Source organism: Sinocyclocheilus grahami, unplaced genomic scaffold (assembly GCF_001515645.1).
Source record: "Sinocyclocheilus grahami isolate Dianchi unplaced genomic scaffold, SAMN03320097.WGS_v1.1 scaffold1037.1, whole genome shotgun sequence".
NCBI classification, from domain to species: domain Eukaryota; kingdom Metazoa; phylum Chordata; class Actinopteri; order Cypriniformes; family Cyprinidae; genus Sinocyclocheilus; species Sinocyclocheilus grahami.
The window spans coordinates 551,912-571,256 of record NW_015506216.1 but is presented as its reverse complement, the minus strand read 5'-3'; the positions used below and the strand labels follow the sequence as shown (position 1 = coordinate 571,256).

General features: G+C 35.5%; 1 long non-coding RNA gene across 1 annotated transcript; it reads left to right on the top strand.

Moving 5' to 3' along the window:
* The first annotated feature begins 345 nt into the window (after positions 1-345).
* On the top strand, positions 346-16,428 carry LOC107565969 (uncharacterized). The gene is made up of 3 exons (XR_001606449.1): positions 346-357; positions 3,053-3,058; positions 16,350-16,428. It is a non-coding gene; the product is annotated as an uncharacterized lncRNA (long non-coding RNA).
* The last annotated feature ends 2,917 nt before the right edge of the window (positions 16,429-19,345 follow it).

Genomic DNA, 19,345 nt, shown 5'->3' with positions numbered 1-19,345 from the left:
ACTAAACTTCCTGTTTAAATAGGAAATGCATACATTACATTAATCAAACCATTTGAGTTCATCTACTGGTTTAAGCAATGTATAAAATAGGATCTTCTCATCTTCTCGGCATGATACACACACCAAATATGTATCATTTTCTGATTGCTTAATTAAATGTCTTGTCATACCCAGCATCTGTTATTCATTTACACTTAATTAGTTTGTTATTGAGCGGTGGGAATGGAAATATGATGGAGTGAAACATATTAATAATTGCATTGCTGTGATGGGTCAGATCTCTGAGCAGACCTGGCATCCACATGAGAACAAAAGTGACAAAAGATGTGGAACTTTATTAACCGTTTACACAGATTTGTAAATTGATTCACCATGTAAGAGTTAAATCCAGTTAGAGAAACAGCCATAGCATGTTATAACACTATAATTAGATGGTTGTTACAGATAAAGATGAGTTGTTTGTAATAAATCTTTCATTTTGGGGTGAAATGTGACCTGGACATGTTTTTGAGATTCGACATATGGCAATGACTGATGTTTTTCAATAAATTCTCCTCTTAATTGTTTTCCGGTTTGGGCTGGACAATGTTTTAAATGACAAGGCCTGTGGTACATTCAAGCACTTAGATTTATTTTGTTGTAAATATGTTTTGATGAAGCAGGTTGTTCCAGCTTCAAATACACAGCACTAATTCAGCCCAATGTCTTTGGAGTGGCTGGCTTTGATTAATACCGCTTCAGTTTAAAGCAAAGCTCTTAGTTTGATTAAAATGGTAGGAAAAGGAAACAAAGTGAATTTGGGTTGCAATTGTGTTCACTGTGAAACGTGGTTTATGAGTTCTTGGAAAATAAATAGCTTTTAATTTAATTATTGTGATTATTGCTTCACAATGTTATCTGAACACCATGTTCCCAAACAAAAACCTAATTTTCTCTTCTTCAGAAATACATTTGCATTTTTTATATGTAGACCAATGAATAATTAACTGCATTACAGCAACCAGTGAGTTACTTGCAAAGAAACACAGATGGTTTTTAATTTGTTTTCAATAAGCAATCAGCTAAAGAACAATTAGCTCAGCATTTCTCAGCAGTGGGCCTTTAGTTCGCCATAATCTACAAGGAAATGAATTTCTGTCAAGATACCTTGAATTTGATACATTCATTTAATATTGCTACCACACACATTTTCACATAATTCACAGAACTTCTCACATCAGTTTGTGCCTCTAGTGTAAATTAAATCAACTGGTCTGTAATTTGTCCAGAGTTGACCCCATTTTTGTATTTATTCAGTGTATGAAATATTAAAATACACCCTAATTCAGATCCAAGATCTGAAAGACGGATACTAATTTGCTTGTGTACACTGTAAAAATATATGATCATACATAATAATACATATACCATATTGCCTGTTTTCTGAACAAAGAGTTTCATACTGAATAATGCAGTGCAGCCTGAATACATTATAGGCTTTTTGTTTGCAGTTTGCAGACTTTATTTTATGCTGTTGTTGTGGTGTTTGTTAGATTTTTTTTGTGTGTATGTTGAAATGTAAAAATCCTCTTTATATTTAATGTTGTTTGTTGATTATCATCATATCATTATTTGTTTTACACTTTTACAAGATCTCTTCGGAAAAGACAAAGATTACAGAGTTTACAGTCACAGAAGTAAGAATTCAACGGTACAATATTAACATTTCTTGCATTGGTAATGGTTAATCTGCTGGACAATCTGGAGAGCTTCACAGAGAAATGCAAGTTATTGACTCGACACACACACAAAATGAACATTTCAATCAATCAGTTTTACAGTTTAACTTCTGTTGCAAATGAATCACCAACCTCACACGTCATGTTCTTGTTTAGTTCTGACACTTGCTGGATCTTAATTGCATGTAATCAGAAGTCCCTGTTTTGTGGTTGTCCATTTACAATTGTTAACATAGTCAAATGAAATGTGACACAATGGCAAAAGACACACATCTGCATGTTTTCACAGATTAACAGTTCTTTTGTCTGCTACAGTAACTTTTTTAAATTATTATTTGGGGTCTTTCTTCATCAGATATTTCAATTAACTGTGATTTAATTTGATTCAATCTACCAGCATATCGTGTGATTAATTTGATTACAAGTTTGATTGATGAAGTTTATGAAGTCTATTTCACTATTGACCAGTTCAGTAAATTTCTGTGAACATTTTTGATTTGTAATTCTAATTTTCATTATCAGCCGTGCGTTTCAATGCAATTTATTTTTTTGTAATTGTTGTGGTTCGTTCGCATTAATTTATTCATAGTTCTGCTCTGTCAATTAAACCACCATTGTGCAAGTCAACACTTATCTCCCTCAGACACACATAAATACACACACACACACGCAATACTCACGTCTCATTGCTGTGTGTGTGAAATGATTTCAGTAGTGTTTATCTGATCGAATGCAGTTCCTTCACAAACTCCATCTCTCTGTTGTATTATCCGATTATCTCTCTGATATCTGTGCATGCACTATGAATGTGTCACATGCCCTTACTTCTTCAAATAAGTAACGCCAGTTACTTTTCTTTTTTTCATGTATTGACTGACAGCTCTCCTGTCCTCGTGTTGAGAGAAATCAGGAGTGAGCGCAGAGGCATTGTGTGAACACGATGTTACTGTAGATCTAGACTAAATGTTAACATGCATTTACTCGTCTCACTCGCACAAAAACAGATTCAGTATTACTCAAAATGAATAAAAACAGTCAAATGCAAACTCAGAATATGACGCAAACCTGCAATAATTAAATATGTTAAATAACACAGATATCCTTTATGTATTTAATCCCATTCTATTAACCAATGTCTTTGCTGCTGACCTCAATGATCCAGTTCAACCGTACTAATAAGCAAAAATTACTATAGATAAACATTTGTCTTTGGTTGTTTATTTATTTATTTTTGTGTTTGAGGCTTATTCATTTCACTTTTGGTGTGAAAGGGGTTTTACATTTCCCCCAAAAATAGGACTTAAAAACAAACAAGCAAACCCAGGCCAGATGAGAAAAAAGTAATGAAAAAGTACTTACTTTCCATAAAAAGTAACGGTCACACTTTATTTTAAGATCCAATTATTGCTATTAACAAACCATTAACTTTGATGTTTTCCTCAATAAACTCCTAATTTGCTGCTTATTAATAGTTAGTAAGGTAGTTGTTAAGTTTAGATATTGGGTTACAGATGTAGAATACGGTCATGCAGAATAAGGCATTACTATGTGCTTTATAAGTACTAATAAACAGCCAATATGTTAATAATATGCATGCTAATAAGCAACTTGTTAATAGTGAGAGTTGGTCCCTATACTAAAGTGTTACCAAAGGAACTAAGTAACGCAATTAGTTACTTTTTTAGGGAGTAACACAATATTGTAATGCATTACTTTTAAAAGTATCTTTCCCCAACACTTAATATAAGTATAGTCGCTGCGTCCAAAACCAAATACTTCCCTTCTATTTGCAAAAAACAGTGTGCCAAACAATTAGCATGTCTGAATTCATAGTATTCGAAAAACAGTAGGTGAAAAGTACCTCTATGACCTATTATTTCCAGTCAGATTATGAAGTGCACTATCCCATGAGGCCACGGTAGGGGATTTATGAATGGCAGTGAAGCAATACAACTGACGCTGGTAAGTCACATGACAGTAACAACATGGTGGATGTAGTATTTCTGAATTTCATTCATATACCCATATTCATACTATATAGAACATACTTTTTAATGGTTGCCAAGTAAGTTTAAATTCAAATTCATGTAGTACCTACTCAGACAGTAGTGCTTTCGGATGCACCGAGTGTGTTATTGCACTCTAAAAAACACTGGTTTAAAGGGGTCATATGATGCGATTCCAATGTTTCCTTTCTCTTTGGAGTGTTACAAGCTCTTGGTGCATAAAGAAGATCTGTAAAGTTGCAAAGACTAAAGTCTCAAATCCAAAAAGATATTCTTTATAAAAGTTAAGAGTCAGCCACGCCTACCTAAAATGCCTCGTTCTAACACGCCCCCACATGTCTACCTCACTATGTGGGAAGATTTGCATAACGCCGCCCAAATGTTCACGCAAAGAAAGAAGGCGTAACTTTTATTCTTGCTGTAGTATTGTTGTTGCCGCCGCCATGTCATGAAGGCGCTGTGTGTTTCGTTGTGAAAGCGACATGTTTGGTCTTCCAAAAGAGGACACGACTAGAAATCAGTGGTTAAGTTGTATTTACAACACTGTTCCAGAACACTTCGACCCAAATATTCAGATGTGTGCAGCGCATTTTATGGAGGACTGTTTATTGATCCTCGGATCTCGGAATGCCGGCTGTTCTGACTCACAGACTGTAAGTAGGTTTTTTATATTTAAAGAGTTTTTATATTTTATATATTTAAAGCGAGTTTTTTGGCAGTGTAGAGTAGCGCTTGTTGTTTGTCATTTCTCCGATCACAAATGCAGACATGGTTTTATGTTTGCGCGATGCAATGCGTAAAAAGACAGTATAAGTCATTATAGTCTGTATTTATGTCCCCACTGGATGCAACAAATGTTTGTAATGGGTTTTAATGTTTTTGTCTCGTCGCTCCGGCCGGACACGGCATACTTAATATAAGTATAGTCGCTGCGTCCAAAACCAAATACTTCCCTTCTATTTGCAAAAAACAGTGTGCCAAACAATTAGCATGTCTGAATTCATAGTATTCGAAAAACAGTAGGTGAAAAGTACCTCTATGACCTATTATTTCCAGTCAGATTATGAAGTGCACTATCCCATGAGGCCACGGTAGGGGATTTATGAATGGCAGTGAAGCAATACAACTGACGCTGGTAAGTCACATGACAGTAACAACATGGTGGATGTAGTATTTCTGAATTTCATTCATATACCCATATTCATACTATATAGAACATACTTTTTAATGGTTGCCAAGTAAGTTTAAATTCAAATTCATGTAGTACCTACTCAGACAGTAGTGCTTTCGGATGCACCGAGTGTGTTATTGCACTCTAAAAAACACTGGTTTAAAGGGGTCATATGATGCGATTCCAATGTTTCCTTTCTCTTTGGAGTGTTACAAGCTCTTGGTGCATAAAGAAGATCTGTAAAGTTGCAAAGACTAAAGTCTCAAATCCAAAAAGATATTCTTTATAAAAGTTAAGAGTCAGCCACGCCTACCTAAAATGCCTCGTTCTAACACGCCCCCACATGTCTACCTCACTATGTGGGAAGATTTGCATAACGCCGCCCAAATGTTCACGCAAAGAAAGAAGGCGTAACTTTTATTCTTGCTGTAGTATTGTTGTTGCCGCCGCCATGTCATGAAGGCGCTGTGTGTTTCGTTGTGAAAGCGACATGTTTGGTCTTCCAAAAGAGGACACGACTAGAAATCAGTGGTTAAGTTGTATTTACAACACTGTTCCAGAACACTTCGACCCAAATATTCAGATGTGTGCAGCGCATTTTATGGAGGACTGTTTATTGATCCTCGGATCTCGGAATGCCGGCTGTTCTGACTCACAGACTGTAAGTAGGTTTTTTATATTTAAAGAGTTTTTATATTTTATATATTTAAAGCGAGTTTTTTGGCAGTGTAGAGTAGCGCTTGTTGTTTGTCATTTCTCCGATCACAAATGCAGACATGGTTTTATGTTTGCGCGATGCAATGCGTAAAAAGACAGTATAAGTCATTATAGTCTGTATTTATGTCCCCACTGGATGCAACAAATGTTTGTAATGGGTTTTAATGTTTTTGTCTCGTCGCTCCGGCCGGACACGGCATCACAATATGGTGAGGGGCGTAACATTTCCGTCACACGCTTGAGGTATTCTTGAGGTAATTTGGGTTGTTATTAACCCAAGGGCTGGGTAAATATAGGACAGAACCCATCTTGGGTTAAATTTACCCAGCAAATTGGGTTGTTTTTTTAACCCAGCATAATGGTTTTATTAGTTTTTACTATATTACTAGCTTTTTTTTTTAACTTCATACATTACATAATGTTTACAGATTAACTTAAATCCTCTAAACTTTTTTAAAAATACTCCACACAACCACTGGTTTGCATGATAACTTCCTTTATTTTCCTTTATTTAACATTTACAGCATTGTTTATATCGTTTTTAATAGGCTATACATATTGCCTATATTTAAACTCGTTTAACAAACATTTGAAGAAAAATTCAACGTTAAACAGAAGTAATTCACGTGTAATCGGCCAGTCTCTGTTATTCTGTTTCCACCGTAACGGCGCTGGTTCTCGTGCCCGAGCTGGAGTCGTGTTCGGCGGGGAAATGCTAACGGACCGCCGCCCTGCGTTCCACTCTAGCCGAAACATGCTGTGACTCCATAACCTGCCAATAAACAAACAATAAACAGCTCTGAGGACATGTTTTAACATCCAGACATAGTATTATATTCTGTATCTTTATGAATAAAATAGTTTATTTTATGCAAAGCATCAGGCTTTTCCATCACACGAAAAGACTGCGACACTCGTTAAAGTTGATTCACATCGTGCGCCTGTATGCTGCTCTGCATAAAATTTAATGATATACAGCACAGTAACGATTTTATAGATAAAATAAAATGTACACAAGCCTGTATTTTACCATACACTCTAAAAAATGCTGGGTTAAATATAACCCAGCGCTGGGTTAAAAAGGGACAAACCCAGCTATTGGGTTGTTTTGACCCAGCGGTTGGGTTGTTTTGACCCAGCATGTTTTAGAGTGTAGAATGCATCAATTCAATGGCGCTTAGAACGGCTCTCTCGTGAAGTGAAGACGCAAAATCCCTGTGATAAATAACTCAACCGCTGGGTTACGTCTGACCCTGGATCTGAGTAACACTAAAACTACCCAAACATTGGGTTGTTATGTCTGACCCAGGAGCTGGGTAACACAAAAACTACCCAACCACTGAAAAAATATCCCCAACAAATGACCCAAAAGGCTCAACCCAGCATTTGGGTTAAAAAAATAACCCAGGATTTTTTTAGAGTGTGTCCAGAGGAGGAAAAAGAATATACATATTTCACAATAGCACCTGCAAAAAGCAATATCTTAGTAAATCCGGTGATTATTTCTTACTCAAAAGAGTTCATTATACATCTGGCACATTGTAAACAATTTGTTTCCTATGGTACTAATAACTGGGCTCAGTATGAGCATTTCTCTCACATTATGAAGTAAAATTACTATGTGTAAATGTGGAAAGTTATTTGGACTGGTGGAAGAACATCAGAAACTGATCAAAACTCACTTACTAACTTTATATTCAAATGCAAATGATGTTTCTCACAGCAATTTGCGGCAGCTTTCTTTCACACCTCGCTATTTTATCAGCCTCTCTAATCTTCAGCATTGCATTCTTAAAACAAGGTGTCAAGTCAAAAACATCTGCTTTGCATGGATAAAATATGAGAGTAAAACAGAAAAATGGTTAATACACCATGAGGGGAAAATGAATGTACTGTCGGGAGAAGGAGTACTGGAGTTTGTCTTTATGATCAATGGCTGTCCAGCTCAATGGCTAGTGGGCTAATAGACTCACCCAAAGATTTATGGGAAATTTCACTGGTACAGAATGAATTTACAGAATGGAATGAGGGAGGAAAACTCCTAACAACTGAAATGAATCTCTTATTCTCTTATTTCAAAGCCAATATAACTCTGCCAGTGTCAACTCAAATAGCTGGAATATAAACATGACGGCGAGTAAACGATGGCAGAAATTTCAGTTCAATCAATATAAAAAATGTACTTACAGTCTGTGAGTCAGAAGAGCCGGCATTGTAGTCTACTCTCCCAGGATCAGGAAACAGTCCTCCATAAAATGCGCTGCACACATCTGAATATTTGGGTTGAAGTGTTCTGGAACAGTGTTGTAAATACAACTTAACCACTGATTTCTAGTCGTGTCCTCTTTTGGAAGACCAAACACGTCGCTTTCACAACGAAACACACAGCGCCTTCAAATGTGTATTACGTAAGAACAAATGAAATATGTGAGAGCAGCAGTGTGAAAAACATCAAGCCCTTGAGTTGATTTGATGCATCTTTGTGTCACAGTCAGTTAACCGCTGAAAGTATGGTCAAACGCATTAATACTCAAGCAGGTGTAAATGAACACAGATTACAATAAAATTGTGGTTGCTGATTGATTTTAAGCCTTCATGTAGTGCTAAATTGCAGAATTATGGATGAATAGTATAGTCAGCGGTAAAAGCAATTGTTTGATATATTCACTTTTTTTTTTTTTTTTTTTGTGAAAGGAGGAATCAATGTTTAATAATGATTAGAGACACGCAGTCACACTGCTGGAAGTACAATGGCTTAAGTATGGCCTATTTTACAGAACAGAGTAGCTTCCAAATGTACAATGAACTCATTTCTGGAACTCTGACTGATATTTTACTTGGAATTAAATGGCCTATTTTTCTATTTCCATGCATGAAGTATATAGGTCATTATTTGACTTCTAAATGTGCATTGATAAAACACAGACACGCTAATATAATTTGACTGTTTTACTGCTTCTCACAATACTGTGGCATGAATGCACAAACCAGAGATGCATCTTCAACTGCTTGTGACACATTCAAGGGAAATGGTTGTCTTGCAAAACATAAACAAACTCACACAAAAACCACTCATTAAACAGAAAAGAAAAGAAGAGTGTATGAAGAAAGTAAAGGTTTGAAAGGAGACAGGGAGAGTCACAGAGAGATGCATCTTATTAAGGAATAGTTCACAAATTAAGTTTTGCTGAAAATGTCCTCGCCCTCAGGCCATCCAAGATGTAGATGAGTTTGTTTCTTCATCAGATTTGGAGAAATGTAGCATTGCATCAGTGTCTCAGCAATGGATGCTCTGCAGTGAATGGGTGCCGTCAGAATGAGAGTCCAAACAGCTGATAAAAACATCACAATAATCCACACCACTCCAGTCCATCAGTTAACAATTACTGTAACATCAATTGTGAAGCCAAAAGCTGCATGTTTGTAAGACACTATAATTCATCATTTAGACGTTTTAACTTCAAACTGTTGTTTCCGGATAAAATACAATCCTCTATTCGTAAAATTGCTTTCTCCAGTGAGAAAGTCGACTCGTCTGAATGAGGAGAGAAATATGCACAGATCAAGTACAGTCCAAAACAGCTCTAAACAAATATGTTTTTGGATTTTGATGTGAGAGGACAACAGGGGATGGACTTTTTGACTGAAGGAAGCGTTATTATGGACTCATATAATGGCCAGAAGTGACGGTTTAAATTTAAAACGTCGTAATGATGGATTTGTTTGTAACAAACACTCAACTTTTCACTTCAGAAGACATTAACTAACGGACTGGAGTCATGGATTTTTATTTTATTTTATTTATTTATTTAGAATCTTTGCCATCCATTTAAATAGAAAACTGAACAAACGTTTCTCACATTTATAATTTTATTTGATGATGATGATCCTGATCGCTGCATGATAAGAACATTACTATTAGTTTTTAGTTGTAATGTATATGTATGGAATGGGTCAGAATGGGCATCAGCTCCATAACCTCTGCCGCTGAAAATAGGGAAATGGGTGTAAGGTGCTGGAAAAGATCTGATTTTACACCTCCAATAATAACATATCATGACCTCTGGATGACACAAACGCAGCGAAATTCTCAAAGTCACACCTAAATATCTGTGACAGGGCATCTTCTGCCACACAAACACACACACACTCTTTCTTTTAACAATACATTTTGCTTTTCTTTATTCTTTATCTGTCCTCAATTCTAGATAAAGACTTTCAGTCTTTATTCTTTCAGTGACACAGAGGCAGACTTAACCATTAGGCAAAGATAGGCGACCGCCTTGGGCCCCCAAAAGCCAAGGGCCCCCTAAAATGCTTTTTATATGCGAGATGTGGTTGCTGTGGTGTTCATTACCACGACAACCGTTTGTGCGTCAGCGTTGAACGTGCTTCTTAGCAAAAGTAGGGTGATGTAGAAAATGGGGACGGAATCCCGGAATCTATTCATAAAAACGTAATTTACTATATTCACATACAATATCGTGGTTTGATTGAAGTGTACTGAATTGCATTTGATTTATTCATTCAATATTTGACAAATTCCGTGACATTGCTCGTTACACAGTAAACTTCTGTTGTGTAGTATTTTGAATGTACAAAAATGAAAGGGTTTGTTTAATTTTCATTGGAATAAAAGATAGATTCGTGTTTTTGCCTTCATTTGATTACCAGAAAAATGGAAATACACAACACAGAATAAAAAAAAATAAAAAAAAATGTCATAGGGTCCTATTATTGTATACAAACTAATAAATGAAGTTGTTTTTATGAATTCAATTAATTAGATATGTTTTTGATTAAACCATTATGTATAATGGTATACAGAAAAATTTAAATGGAAAGCGCAGAATTTGGGCCATAAGAATGTAATTTTAGTTCAACTTTTAATAGGCCTAAATTGCTGTTAAATTAAACAAGTTTCATGATTTTAATTAATTAGACATGTTTTTTGTTAAAAATTTAATATAATCATCCAGAAAAAAAAAACGAATCCAGAAAAATTAAACGGGGGGAGAGAGAGAGAGAGAAAAAAAAAAACGAATCCAGAAAAATTAAAACGGGGAAAAAAAACTGAATCCAGAAAAATTAAACGGAAAAAAAGATTTTGGAAAAAATAAAACTTAGGCTAATTTGGGGAAAATAATGTTTTTTGTTAAAAATTTAATATAATCATCCAGAAAAAAAAAAACGAATCCAGAAAAATTAAATGGGGGAAAAGAAAAAAAAACGAATCCAGAAAAATTAAAACGGGGGGAAAAAACTGAATCCAGAAAAATTAAACGGAAAAAAAGATTTTGGAAAAAATAAAACTTAGGCTAATTTGGGGAAAATAAAACGGATTTCATAGGGCCCTACAAATATCATGCATCTGAAGCTATAATTTTAATACTAAGCAACAGTGCATATTATATAGGGCCTATTTAAATTTTTTTAAATGGTGCTCACTCGTTTTTGTGAAAGACCCAAGAAGGACCATGCACAGTCACTTTCCACACAGGCACACTTCATGTTTGGTTGAAATAATCCTTAAGCATGTACATTTATAATTTCCTTCAGTTTAATTTAAATGTGCAATTAAAATAAATACAAAATAAATTTATATTTTCAAGTTTAGAATTAGACAGCCTTGCGTTGTGTAGACAATTGCATAGTGAAAATTACCCCAACGCACCACCTAGTGTCCAACCTACTCGAATACTATTATAACCTGTTTAAATGTGAACAAGGGATTTACATCATTAAAGAAATCCTTTATTTATAACATGTACATGAAAAATCTAAAAGATTTGGACACAACTATGGGACACGGTCGTGCAGCAGCGAGCAACAGTTAAAGGAAACTCAAGGTTGTAAATGTGTGAAATTGTATAGGGCCCCATTCCTGTATTTTGCCTGGGGCCCCCAAATCACTCGCACAGGACAAAGGACTGCATTAGGATTACGTAAATAGATGAATAAAATTAGCCTTTTGAACCAGCTCAATCTCTCCGTAAATCATGTGACTGTAAAATACTTCACTGACAGAGAGAAACAGATGAGAACTTTATACTTAAAACACCAAGCTGCTTTATCTGGATCCTGCAATAGACTGTGTACAGTATATTCACTCCAGAGGTGCTGTGGTTTTGCTGCGTGGAGGCTGCATCAAACACCAGCGAGTTGAGATGCTAACCGTGGATCAGGGTATTCTGTGAAATAATGCCCACAGTTCATGGTGACTCATGAGCGCGTACGGCTAACACAAATTTAACTATATAGGGCTAGATGACAACACTATGAAAAAAAACTATAGTTTTATTTCTTGATCTTGTCATCTGTATCTTGTCTTGTTTTCCAGTAAAAATATCTAAACATGCAGACATGTTTTTAAGGATTATTTTCCTTTTCTTTTCTTTTCTTTTTTTCTTGCTGCCTGCCTGGGTGCTTTTAAATTGACCAGAAGTGACTGAGAAGTCATTTACAATGTTACAAAAGATTTCTAATATATTCTGTTCTTTTGGACTTTTTTTCTACTCAAAGAATCCATAAAAATTCATCACAGTTTCAACATTTATGATAATAAGAAATGTTACTTAAGCACCAAATAAAATTAGGCTAATTTGTATCTTTAATTAAATAAAATGTATAAGGAAATGCTAGTTCTAGTGTTATTGTTATTTGGATGAGATGAAAATTCTCAAAAAAAACCTGTACTGATATTTATCGTTTTCCATCTTGTGCTTTTACACTCAATGATTTATTCCTGTATTCGACTCAAGGTTCGTTAATGGTACCTTCTGTTTTTTCTTTTCTGAAGCAAAACTTTAACAGTTTTTCGATTTTCACATAAGGTCTCTTGGTGTGGTGACACTACTTTTTATTTATTTAAAGGTCAATTGAAAAGTGCTTTTCATCATGGCAGCTTATTTCAATGGCAGGAAAATTGCTGTGCTAAATATATAACACGAATATTGAGTTACATTCATAAATGAATGAAAGTGGCATGTTAGAGGAGAAAAGGGGCAGATAGTCAAACAATAACCGTCACATTAGCAGTCCGGTGCCACAACTGCCTCAAGGTGCCTTTTCAAATGACGACCATGTCAAGATGAATGAACAATAACCAAGCAAAACTGTGAAAACATTTCAAAGGATAATCAGAACAGTACACTCATGTGGTTACCATGGCCATCTGTGCTGCATCACAGATTCAACATTATGAACAGATAGCATTATTATGCTTTGTTGTTTTATAACATTTGGTATTGCATCAATTGCAGGACTGTGCAACATTCAGAATTAAGACAGTTTGTTACATTCTAGCAATGTAGCAAAAAAAAAAAAAAAGAATTGTAAAGGAAAGTTTAAATGATGCATTTTATTTTCACTATGATTTACTCATAAACAGGTCAACATACAAACAACATAGTGGGGTATAGGGCTGTCAAAATGGCTGAAAAACTCAATTCTATTATTATATTCTAATTTAAAAGGCATAATTTCAGTTAGGGTGAAGAAAAGTTTTTGGCTTCTCTCCTGAGGCCACAAGAGGGTGCATCGAGCTAAATATGACTAATGCACGTTTATTCAAAGCATAAGATAACATGATTATCTGTGAGAAAAAAAAAATTGCATAACGTTTAAAATAATGTTTCTAAACCAATTATAACTAATTAAGTTGCTTAAACAACTATACACAAAACAGCATCATGTCTGCATGCATAGTTTAATACAAAGGGCGGAAAGCCAATCACACAGAGTACATTTTTTATTTAAAAACACGAGTTGCAGTGGGATGGGGAAAAAACCCCGTCATAAAGTCTCTATATGTTTTTTTTCAATGCTAAACTTGCATTAATTTTACATGGCTCTCTAAACACTTTTGTGCGAGATGCGAGTGCAACGGTGATAGATGTCCCTCTAGAAAATGCGCGTGTTATATGTGTTCTGTGTGAAACGGTTTCAGTTTTGATGTAAACGATCTTCTCTGCATTGATGTTCTCTTTTTCCGCAATATTTTGAATGAACAACGCAGCAGCGCCGCATCTAGTGGCTTCAACTGGACAGGCTAACAAAAACATTATATTGCAACGACACTTACATCGTCATCGCATCTCGTGCGCCACTGAGAAGGCTGCCTCCTTAATGCACACCTACAATTTGAATGCAACATTTTTGCGTTTGAATGTGGATTTTTATTTTAAATTCAACGAATATTCAAAAAAAAATTATGTTTTACTAATCTTTTGTCATTCGACTAACATACTGAAGTACATGTAAAATACTTATAATTTCAACTGTAGTGTGTTATTTGATAGTACACTTAAAGTTAATATATTTACTACATTTCAACTACATTACAAACATGACGTTACAAATATATTTAAATACATGACAGTTTTAACAGCAATTATATTCAAATATATTCAAGTTTACATATTAATAACATATACATGTAAAGATGTATTTCAGTTCAGCTTAGCATTTAATATAATTTGTAATCTTAACACATTTTTAATTGCAATTAACATGCAATTAAGTGTTCAAACATTACATTCAGTTTGCTAAAGTACATTCTAAAGTGTACTTTTTTGATAAGGGAGGAAAGCGATATCTTTACCATTATTAATGACATAATGGGCAGATGAACTTATGAATATCTGGATGACTACTGGATGACTTTGTGTCCAACAGTCGCTGGATTTGCCAGTTTGTGTAGTTCATGCTGCTTTATTACTGTGATGTTGCCGATTTCAATTAACCTGCTCCTGAATCTCATTTCAGACATCAAACATCTACTTCCTGACTAACTTATCACTATTTGACAGAATATGCAATGATGGGAAGTCAGGCTTGAGGGATCAATCAAATCAAGACAATCCAGCGATAACTGAAAAAAAAAATCACCATTTACTAACCATCATTTTAAATCTGCGTAACATGTGCAGTCCGACTTTCAATATCAAAGCTCTTTAAGGTCAGAAAGGACTCCAGGAAATATATGACTACTGCAGTAATCCAATTTATGGCAAAGTATACAATATTCAGTAAACAGCAATTTCAATTTTGGTCTGTTCCTCACTCAAAGCTCTCAAATGACACTCTGCTTAACATCTTTTGTGTTTGAGAGAGCAGAGAAAGTGTTACAGGTTTGGAACATGAGGGTGCGTGAATGAATTTTGGGTGAACTATTCCTTTTAGGAAGTAGTGACACTGATACTCACCTGATTACAGTCTTTCTGTGTTTTCCACCATTGTGCTCTTTATTGAAGATGACTGTGCATTCTGTCATAAGAAAACATAACATCTCTGCCCTCTTGGAGTTACACCAGCCTCCCTGACACTGTAAATCTGTCATTACACTAATGCATTCCCCTACACCAGATTCAATAACCCAGACTTTTTTTTTTATCCGCCTCCACTTTCAACTTTTTTGCCTTTAGAACAAGGTCAGAGGTCAAACGAAACAAGCACTTAGAGCTCACTGCCAAAGGAGTTGAGAGATTTAGAATCATTGAGCTAATTACAGAGCGTTGCTGAAAACACACACACACACACACACACAATTAAAAAGAGAGAGGAAAAAAATCTAATGCTTCTGGGTAATTATTAGATGTTACTATATCTGTGGATTTAAGAGTTGGCAAATGCTTCAAGTTAACTTGAATTTATATTTAATCTGTTGTTCACTGAGACACTTTACTCTGATTCAGAAGTTTTCCTTTTTAACAGGACTTGTGTTTCAGCTTGTGCTTCTGAATTCGAGGAATATTTGGTTGCTAGGTTAAAATATTTTGGTTGGTTACTAGGTGGTTTCTTACTGGTCCAAGTCAAAAGAGCTCACCCTTAAGTCCTTATGATATTCTGTTCTGTAGATATGGCTTGAATCAATGTAAAATCAATGTAAAGCCTGTGGAAAATATCAACTACTTATGGCTATTATCAATTTATGATATTTTAGTACATAAGCAAAAGAAATATGTGAAAAATCACTTAATTTCAGCATCTAGTTTTTGTGTACGTAGATGTTACGTATCTGGTCCATGAACTTCCATCTGCTAGCCATCAGAGGTCACCCTTTCCATTTTCATTGACTCTCGCACTACACACTGTTGCATATCACCCGGACTACATATCCCATCATTCATTACACTGATTGCACACAGCACTGACTGCACACAGCTGTTTCATATCACTTACTCACTATATAACACTCATTCTCACTCCTTTCTAACTGCCGAGTATTGTATGCGCTTATCGCCAGCAGTGATAGCTACTCTACAGAGCCCTCGTTAGCTGCCTAGCCTAGCCTAGCCTAGTCTTGCCTTGTCTGTTTTCTCGGTTGCTGATCTTTGCCTGTTTTCCTGGATTTATCCCTTTAGTCTCGCCCTTTTGATTCTGTTCGCCGTTCGTTGACCTTTGCTAGCCCTAGTGTCCTTGTGTCTTGTCCGCCATATACCTGTTTGCCATTGTTCGACCCTGCCTGTGTTTCTGACATCTCTGCTTTAAATAAAGCTTGCACATGGATCTGCACGTCTCACGTCTCGTCAGCCCCGTAACAGTAGTGATGAAAAAAGCAGAAAGTGTCTCTACTGTACTCACTCTACCTATATATTTTCTGAATGTATGTAAGCGGTAGGATGTTTTAGAAAGGAACATTTAAAAGTAAAACAATAATCAGGGAGAATAAATAAATTATGAATCATTAATTGCTTTTGTATGAATAATATGTAATCAATAAAAAAGTAACTGTAGTCTGATTAACAAGTATACTTAACTTTTGGAATCTGATTAGATAATCCAGATTACATGTAATCAGTTACTACCCAGCTCTGTTCGTTCATTAACCAACTCTTCATTACCACATTCAATGTTATGGAAAAGAACCATCACAGAAATTAACAAATTTATAAATTGTAAGAAATAAAATCTATAAAGCTCACATAAAATTTAAGACTACAAAACATTACGTAACTGTAAGAGTAAATAAACAAACGATGTGCTTGTTTGTAAGGAAGGTTGGGAATTATTAACAAATTTCTTTATCCATTGCTGCTTTTACATGACAAAAGTACGAACGACCCCAACCCAAAGACTTGGGAGGTGAACTAATAATTTCTGTTTCCTGCGAGTGCCGATATACAGCCATATCTCATGGCTACGAGTGTAATATTGTGTTTATACAACAGTTCGATGGCAGAAGTGTGTAAAAACATAAGAAAAAAAACCCTCTTTTGTGCAGAACTACTTCCGCCATGGAATCTGAAATTGTGCATTTAAACCTCAAATCTGATATTGCTCATATATACACTACCGTATTTTTGTCTGAAAACAGACAGTGCTCTGTGGCCACATTTCTTTACACCAAATAATGCTCTTTTTGGCAGCATCATATGACCCCTTTAACAAACACTACAACAAAAGTGGTAACTGGCATTTGTTGAAATTGCTATTTAAAATTTCAGAGAGAAGCATAATGACAGTGAATGAGGCTATTAGGAGCTCCATTTTTGAGAAACTCTGCTACGAGTGCCTTATTAATTTTACAGTGTAATAAAATTATGCTCACACAGATTTCAGAGTGTAAAACTAATACAAATTTTTGTCAAATATTAAAATCTTTTTAAAGTAAACTGCTCAAAGAGATCTCAGGATCTCAGGACGGTTATAGTCTACCACCTTGACATTTTTAATTTTAAAGGGGTCATATGATGCGATATCAATTTTTGATGCATCACTCTTGGTGCATAAATAAGATCTGTAAAGTTGCAAAGACTAAAGTCTCAAATCGGTAGCTTAGTGTCTTGTGTTCTGGGCTGGTAATCCTTCATATAAAGGGATTCATATTAAGGTCTGTTATCAACATTTGGCCCTTGATCATGACACTTCACTTCAGGTTGCTCTATATCAGGGTGTTCAGTCCTGCTCCTGGAGGGCTACCTTCCTGCCAAGGTAAGCTCTAGCCCTAATTAAACACACCTGAAGCAGCTAATTAAGGTCAAGAGGATCACTGGAAATCTCCAAGCAGGTGTGTTGGAGCTGAACTCTGCAGGATGTTGGCCCTCCAGGAGCAGGACTGAACAACTGTGATCACTATTGTCAGAATGTCAGTGGAGTACGGTTGAGACGCATGGTATCAACTGTACCCAGATTGGTGTCCTATTGCGTCACATGCTGTTTTGTTGTACAGTGTTATGATAATAGGTTAAAGTCCCATTTACACAAATGCTATGCAAATTATGATAAAAATGATATTTGTGATATGGGGCTTAGAGGAGAAACAATAATGTACAGTATATGTGGAAAATAATGTGTTTTTTTTAACCTTAAACCGCATAAACACATTTCAATACACCAAATACACAAAATAATGTTCTTTTTAGCAACATCATATGACCCCTTAAAGCCCCACAAAAACTTTGTGGGGCTTAAAAGAAAGTTTATTTAATTTGTGATAAAAGAGATGTATTCATTCAGTTTCATTATGAAAAGCATTTTAATGTATTTTTGGAGGACATTAAATAAATTCAATGTTTGAATAAATGAATAATTGAGTTACACTTGCACTAATGTTAAATGCAAAAAAAGCTCTCATTCAAACTTAATGACACATTTATTTCATGCTTCAAAGTTTCAGGGTCTCTTGATGAAGTTTTGAAATACACATTATTGTCCCTTTCTCAGAAAAACAGCTTTTTTAAGTAAGCCTTTTATTTCTGAAGGGGAAGGTCAATAGCCAATTAAATCACTGAGTGTTTTTCAGACTCTGTGGGTCACCTGGTCCTGACCTCTGAGAGTTCACATTTAAAAGCTCAATAGAATTTCTGTCATTAATTCAGCAACTTCCTGTAATGACTATAATTCTGCTTGATTTTAATGGTCAAGTCATAAGCTTGATTCATAATATAATAATCATTCAAATTAGTCTTTGCATTGATAAAACTGTAGCGCATTGCTGCCTCAGTTCTACATGTAATGCACTATAATGAGGTGTTTCTGAAATAGTATTAATCCCAAACTCACATTCATCCTGAAAGTACGTGGGGGGTTTGTTATTTGACCGACATTTATCATTCCACCCCACTGCTGTCGCCCTTTCCACTACTGGGGTGATGAGAGTCTCACAGCTGCAGCCCACACAGCAAACAAGCTCCTCACGCTGACTCATATAGCATGAACAAAACCTATGCCATTACTAATCTCATGCTTACAGTCTCAGCTTAAGCCACAAACATACAATGCACATTGTATACATCATACAGTATGCAGATGATAGAGTTTAAAGGGATAGTTCACCCAAAAATGAAAATGTGATGTTTATCTGCTTACCCCCAGGGCATCCAAGATGTAGGTGACTTTGTTTCTTCAGTAGAACACAAACGAAGATTTTTAACTCGAACCGTTGCAGTCTATCAGTCTTATAATGGAAGTGAATGGGCTCTACGGCTTACTGGGGGTAAGCAGATAAACATCACATTTTCATTTTTGGGTGAACTATCCCTTTAAATAAGTTTGGCGATCTTGATTTTGGATGTCTTAAAGCAATACTGCCACACAAAGCCAAAATGCAGTAAGTATACCAACACTGAAATGGCTTGCTGATTGATTGAATGATTGATTTGACATTCAGTTCCAAAATCTCATTTATAAAATGGATTGTTCCAATAGTTCCCCCCAAAAAAGAAAATTTGCTGATTTGTAGATTAGTTTGTTTCTTCACGGGAACGGGTTTGGAGAAATGTAGCATTACA